General features: G+C 32.5%; 1 long non-coding RNA gene across 1 annotated transcript; it reads right to left on the bottom strand.

The window, feature by feature from the left end:
* Window positions 1-2,276: 2,276 nt before the first annotated feature.
* LOC115034890 lies at window positions 2,277-3,706 on the bottom strand. Its single transcript, XR_003840128.1, has 5 exons — window positions 3,584-3,706; window positions 3,284-3,437; window positions 3,079-3,196; window positions 2,813-2,898; window positions 2,277-2,706 (listed from the first exon to the last, which is right to left on the bottom strand). It is a non-coding gene; the product is annotated as an uncharacterized LOC115034890 (long non-coding RNA).
* Between the last annotated feature and the right edge of the window lie 3,715 nt (window positions 3,707-7,421).

Genomic DNA, 7,421 nt, shown 5'->3' with positions numbered 1-7,421 from the left:
TACACTGCATACAATTGTATTATAATTGACATTTTGTTAGATAAACTAATGTGTATCTATTGCTCAACGTAAACACAATGTTGTGGTTTGATTTAAATACATTTCCTTAAGGATGCATAGTAGTAAAACATATTAAACTGACAATTAATGGTTAATGCAATGATTATAGGTATTAATCTGGATTTTTTATTAATATACCTATCAACATACCTACTATACAATTAAAAAGTAGGTACCTACCTTACCCTAACATTCAATAATTGTATATTGCTAAACATTGGTGCTTCATGCCTATAAAATAATATAATAGTATAATAGTATTTGAAGTGCCTACCTAGGTATATAAAATAAATAGATAAACTTTATTTAGTATAATAATTTATAAGTTCAATACAGAACAATATATGAAGCTAATACCTATGCTAAACTATGAATAACTCAGTAAATATTTCAGATCTATAAGATGTCTATTTTAGGTCTAAATATCTACATGGAGATAATAATAAAATAGGGGGGAAATATTACAAGACAAAAATATAATTGGATATTATTAGCTATTTAATGTTTGTCAATTCTTAAAAGACAAAATAACAATTAGTTATATTTTATAATATATTAAAATATACCTATTATTGATTTTTTTTTTTTTTTAATGTTAATTTTGAATATTTTATGGCCGTACATGATAATTTTGTATTTGTGATTTTAAACTGTGATACCATTAAACATTCATCATATTATGTACTTTAAAAATAATTAAAATAAAATAGTAATTTTTTTGAAAATGAACCTATTTATTTTCTGGATACCTATTTATTATTTTAAAAGGTATATTTTTATAAAGTATGAGCATTATTGCATATAAATCCAGGCCCTAGCTATAATTGTCAAAAAGTTAGGTTAGCATAAGGGCATAAGGTATAAGGCTGTAGTGCATGTGTTGCTAGACTTTTAGTTTAAGGTAGGCGAGAACGATTCCGGTGGCATCTACGTTTGCAGCCTAGATGAAATAAATTACTGGTGTAACGATTTATTTTTTCTAAGATACAACGCATAATATTATAATCGTCGATTCGTTTACGTTAACCTTGCAAGTATGCCCGTATGGGTGTATAGAATTATTAATCTGTCTGACTAATATAGTAGTAAATATAGTAAACATTTTTTGATATTTTAAAAATTATGCGAATCAAATAATAAATATACTTTTTAGATATAAAAATAATTGAATAATAATTATATTAAATAAAAATGAATCTATATTTTTGTTGGTTATGATAATTCTAAAAAAAAACGTTAAAAATATTGATTTGAATATTATTATGGGCAGAATTGTTCGAGGATTTTTATAACCCCCAGTCTAAAAATGCTAAGAAGTGTTGTACTGGGAGTATGAATTTCCTGGGAATATATTACGGGGGGTAACAAATTCCCAGGTGATAGGGAGGTCATCATGGGGAGGTATAAATATCCTAGGACATTTGTACCGGTAGTACTAATAACCTAGGAAAATCATACCCCCAGGAGAGTTGAAATATCCGGGGGTATGATTTGCCAGTTAAACCGGCACCCCCACTTGAAAAGTTCAATATCTCGGGAACGGTGAAAGCACAAATGTCGAAATGAAGAGCACAAACAAGCACAAACGAAGCACAAAAGAATGCCCCACTTCGAATTTCAAAACTTTAGGTGGGGGTGCTGAGCATGACCCCGGCACCACCACTTGGAAAGTTCGATATTTCGGGAACGGTAAAAGCTCAAACGTCAGAATGAAAAGCACAAACAAGCACAAAAGAATGGCCCACTTCGAATTTCAAAACTTTGAGGTGGGGGTGCTGAGCATGTCCTCGGCACCCCCACTTGGAAAGTTCGATAACTCGGGAACGGTGAGAGCAAAAACGTCGGAATGAAGAGCACAAACAAGCACAAACGAAGCACAAAAGAATGGCCCACTTCGAATTTCAAAACTTTAGGTGAGGGTGCTGAGCATGTCCTCGGCACCCCCACTTGGAAAGTTCGATATCTCGGGAACGGTGAAAGCACAAACGTCGGAATGAAAAGCACAAACAAGCACAAACGAAGCACAAAAGAATGGCCCACTTCGAATTTCAAAACTTTGAGGTGGGGGTGCTGAGCATGTCCCCGGCACCCCCACTTGGAAAGTTCGATATCTCGGGAACGGTGAAAGCACAAACGTCGGAATGAAAAGCACAAACAAGCACAAAAGAATGGCCCACTTCGAATTTCGAAATGATGAGGTGGGGGTGCCGGGGACATGGAGCTGGCAATCTTGTAAGTCTTACTTGCATTGCGACAATGGTCGTTCAAGTGTGGCACGAACGTTTTCCGGTGGCTGAACACCTCATTGCAATTTTTCCCCGAGCATTTGTAAAGGCTCATTTGATCGGCTTCGGTTGTCATTTTATCGCTTAGCCACTTCGCCTTTTGGTGGTCCGAAATTATGCCTTTTAGCTTCCGGCTATAGTCTTTTCTGTAACTGGTGTCCACCAACTGATGGGAGGTGCCGTTGGATTTGGCGCGTTCGCCGTTGTTGACGACCAGTTGCCCCGGTCCGAGGCGTATGTTGTCATTCGTCTCCACGATTTCGCATAGTATATTTGCGTCCTCCCACTTGCCGTACAAATTGTTGTCCATAATCTGGTCACTGATATCGAGATCAGTGATTTCCATAATCTCTACGTCGTCCTGAATTCGTAAAAAAAAAAAACAAAACGTAAACATTTAAAACGTCAGACTTCAAAATATATTAATAGTTTCAGAATCGATTCGATGGAATAATATTATTATTTACGTCTGACAAATGTGTGACGTCGACAACTGCCGGCCTTGAATTCGGGCTGGTTCCAATGTTATAAGCTTGACGTATATTTACTGGCTCTGTTAAGTAATTTCACAAAAAAAAAAAGACTTAGGTAGGGTTTATATTATTCTAACTATCATAGCGCTAAGATAAAGTACTGTATATATTTTTAAATATTAATATAAGAATATAAGATTCGATTAGATCTACAATAATCGTAATATTACCCACAATACGTGTAATAAGACTAAACTTACCTAAGCCTTTATCAAACGTTATTTATATATTTTTGTCCGTTATGGATTTCGACAAAGGTAGGGCTGGAACTAAATGGTTATGGTTGTTTCTGAATCTCACAATTGCCGGTAAACCGTTCTAAAAACACCATAATATACCAACATAACTTAGTTTAAGTAAAATATGACGAAAATTTTCATGAGAGTTAACAAATATAATATTTACTTTTAAATAGGGATCGCTATTTTTTTCTCTTGTGGTCGAACATTTGATTTCAAATTCAATTTCTGATTGGCACTCACATTTGCTTGGCTTTATATTTTTATCTGGATTTTTTAAAAGCTTATGCAAGCCATTGTAAATACTTCTGAAGATTTTACTGTAGAAATTTCGTTTAAAATATATACACAAATTGTTATCATTAATAAAAATACGTTCGCATTTAATTTTTTTCCAATAAAGCGATTGACATGCAGATTTGTTTTGTGCACAGCGACATAATATAATAACAAATGTAATACTTACCAAACGTCATTTTTTTGGGATTTAAAGGATTTCATAACGCGCCAAATCGTTTGGGTTCGTTGTGAATATAATTGTATGAAGTTGAAAATATCGTCTTCGGTGTGTAGATTTACACGAAATAAACTGTGGTTAATTTTGATTATATTATAAAAATAATCCATCGCAAAATGTTCACCTTAAGAAGATAAGACGAATTTCATATTATACAATTATCTAGTCACAGTTCACAATGATCACAATTGTCTGTGACATGTGTATAAGGTTCTTAAAAAATATGAATAAAATTGCAGTATCCAATTAAAAATATGTAACATAGGTAGATAAAATATTTAAGTAATTATAGTAATCTGTATTACCTGGTCGCAAGAAATGTCCACACGTTTCAAATAAATAATTATTAAACCGAGTAGATTTTAGTATCATACCTACGCCCATTCATTATGTCGTTATTGTTTACTATAATAATAATTGATGGATTGACTATGAAATAATTTGAGAGGGGTTTTTATCAATGAAACATGGTGTTTTGACAAAATGTATACTGCAGTATGTAGGGCTCGTTGACTATAAGCAGTTATCGATTAAGCACCGAGAACGGGGCCATAACCGACATTTTTTTTTAAATGGTTTACGATTATTGGGCTACTAAAATTGTACAATTACATCGGGTAGACCCGCCGGCAATTGAGCTTATATTTTAACCGAATTTTTTATTATTGAATCTGATAAGCAGAAATTTGGGTTAGAATTTATTGTAAGTGTGGAAATATTGGAAAATTCCAAGAAACAAACTTAAATGAAATAAAAAAACACGAAGAAAGAGAAAAAACTAGATTTAAATCTGTGAATATATGTATAGCTTTACCAAAATAAAATGTTTTTTAACTATTTAAAAATAATCAATTGAAATGTAATAAAATAAAACTGAGAACTTAGAAAATTAACTCAAATTCTTAAAATTAAAATTGAATTCGTTGATTTCAAGTAAATTAAAAAACAATTAGGTTAAGTTAGAAGTTAACTTAAAAGTAACAAATTAATAATTTAAAAAGTTAAAATGAAATCAACTTTTAACTTATTAGTTCGTCAGTATCAATACCTGGGCATTTGCAATTTAAATATAATAATATACCATTTATAATATATTTTTTTTTAAATTTCGGTTATTGTAGCTAGGTGTCTATTATTATGACCTATTTTTCCTGGTCTATTGAACGTCATTGTTTTACTTTATATGTATTAAACATGTAAACCGCATTGTAATATATTATTTTAGTCAGTCATTCGCCATGATAGACATACGCCTCTATACCTACATAAAAATGAAATTTTGTTTGTCCAAAACATCAAAACCATTGGGCCGTTTTCAATAATAGATATTTTATCGACAGAGGCACTAAATTTTTTTCCCACCGTTTTTGTGAAACTAAAATTATTATCATCTGTTCATGAAAAAACTCCTGGGAGGAACTGGGCGAAAGTGCACCGCCTCGCACAACATGCATTTTGTTTCGGCCCCCGAAAATCGAATATTTTTATTTTGCTCACAAAAAAATCAGTTATTACGATCGGATATAGTTTTACGCCTGTACCGCATATTTATTTTGATCGACACAACCCGAACGATCTTGTTAAATATCAGGGCAGCTTACATTCAACGGAGTTTAAGAAACGGTAAATCCACCGGCGCTTAAGTTTTCGCGGGCAATCGGGCCAAGCCACACCAGGATCAGCTAGTGCAATAATATAATGTCGAGTTCCCATATTATGAAATTTATTTGCTGTAGGAAGATACTACTTCAACGTCACGACTAAAGCGTTTACGTATCTATATAATATGACGTTTATAATAATGCGTTACATTGTTGCACGTAATAGTATCGATTAAGTCGATTTAAAATTTGTCATTTGAAAACGGGCGATAAATATAATTATATCGAAATCAAGAAGAATTACAATAATACTATGCTGCCGGGGACCGGAACTTTTCGGCGAAAATCGTTGTTTTAACAAAAATGTATTTCGTTGGTGAGCAGCTATCGATGATGGAAATAATAGGTATATAATATAACATGTAAGGTAACGATAAAATCGTTGAAGGCTCCACTAAAGATTGATTACGATATTCATTTTTATACTCTGTGTCGATTTATATTTCGGTTTTTAACTCACCAACAGGTTGTACGTCAGCGGGCGGTGCGCCGGAGGGCTGTTCGTCAGCGACCGGTTCGTCAGCGGGCGGTTCGTCAGCGGGCGGTTCGTCAGCGGACGATTCATCAGCGGACGATTCGTGTACCCCAGTGTCTCCGGTTTCCATGGAGGGCAAATTTTGTTCGATGTCCAGATCTTCTAAAAACAGCAAATGTACAATCTGTCGATTTCGTTTCAACGACGTCACCGTAATATTATGATGTTTGATGGTACCTGTATTTGCTTCATTCGAGTCACCTGTTTCAGAATTGTCTCCAAATATGTAGTCGATATATGAATCTAAAGGTTCTTCACGGTCCACTCCAAATCCGACTTTATTAACAGATAAAACATTATTTTAGTGAATAAATCTAAGCGGCTAGCTTATTATAGGGTGGCATATATGAAAAGTTCAAAATAGGACTAAAACAATTTCGATATTGTTTCTAAATTAATAATATTTAATGCAGGGACTGGAATCGTACCGAAATTGACAGGTTTTAGACCAAAACCCTTTTGAAGATCTTGGGACCGAGACCGGACCTGAACCCTTAAATACATTTTTTTAGGAACCGAAACCAATATTTTTATGCAGAGGTTATTTGGTTTTATTCGCTTCAAAATCCAATAGATATTTTATTTATTGTAGTAAGTATAACATAATCATTAAGTTAGTTAATACTACTTATTAGTAATACATATAATTATAAAATCATAGATCTATAAAAGATTATCAATACTAAGAAATAAGAATATTATTAATTATTATGTTTACAACAGAATTGTCGTAAAACAAACTCAAAAAATCCAAATTCTTATTTCCATGTAATCTATAACAAGCCCGGTACCTACGTGCGTTCAATTATTATTGAATCGCTAATCACAATTATTAGCAATAACTAATGTAGAATTTCTAAAAATAATAACAATTTGTACGTTTATAAGTGTTTCATAATAAGTTGTCTTATAATAGTTCCTAACTAATATGCCTGTAGATTTGCAATTATAATATTAAATACCTAATGTGGGTATCGTCTATTAGTTTTAAATTTAAATATTATTAACTAATCAAATAGTTAGGTATAGCACTATAGCGGATACCTAGTTATGTTATAAATATATTATAATTTAGGTTTGGCTACTCATATACAATATACGTATTATATGTTAGTAATATATTTTTTTAAATCTTACAATGTTTAGAATTCAATGGTATAGTGAATCTTTCATAAACAGTATGTAATCTTTTATAGTTTTAGTGTTAATGATATTGTATTACTTAAACTCTGAAAAAGGACACTTGATTACAATTAATACCTGTCATTAAATAGAGGTTATTAATATGGTTATTTTTTTATGCAGTACTTAATTGATAAAAAACAAAATTCAAATATAAAGAATTAAAACCGTTATTTACCAAAACCGAAACAGAAATTTCGGATTTTTGAGAACCGAAACCTAAACCCTAACCGATAAAATCATAAAGGTTCCAGTCCCTGACTCAGACCATCTAAGGAAAAACTGAGGTGGATTTGAAAAACAGAGTTCATTTGTGCGCATCTCCGGTGTTGTTTATCGTGGACTGACAAGTGCATACAAACAATTCCATCGTTTATTTAGACAGCGATCAAAATGCATTAAACAAACA

Source organism: Acyrthosiphon pisum, unplaced genomic scaffold, assembly GCF_005508785.2.
Source record: "Acyrthosiphon pisum isolate AL4f unplaced genomic scaffold, pea_aphid_22Mar2018_4r6ur Scaffold_21437;HRSCAF=23989, whole genome shotgun sequence".
NCBI lineage: Eukaryota > Metazoa > Arthropoda > Insecta > Hemiptera > Aphididae > Acyrthosiphon > Acyrthosiphon pisum.
The sequence above is the reverse complement of the archived record's forward strand: the minus strand, read 5'-3'. Positions and strand labels throughout refer to the sequence as shown.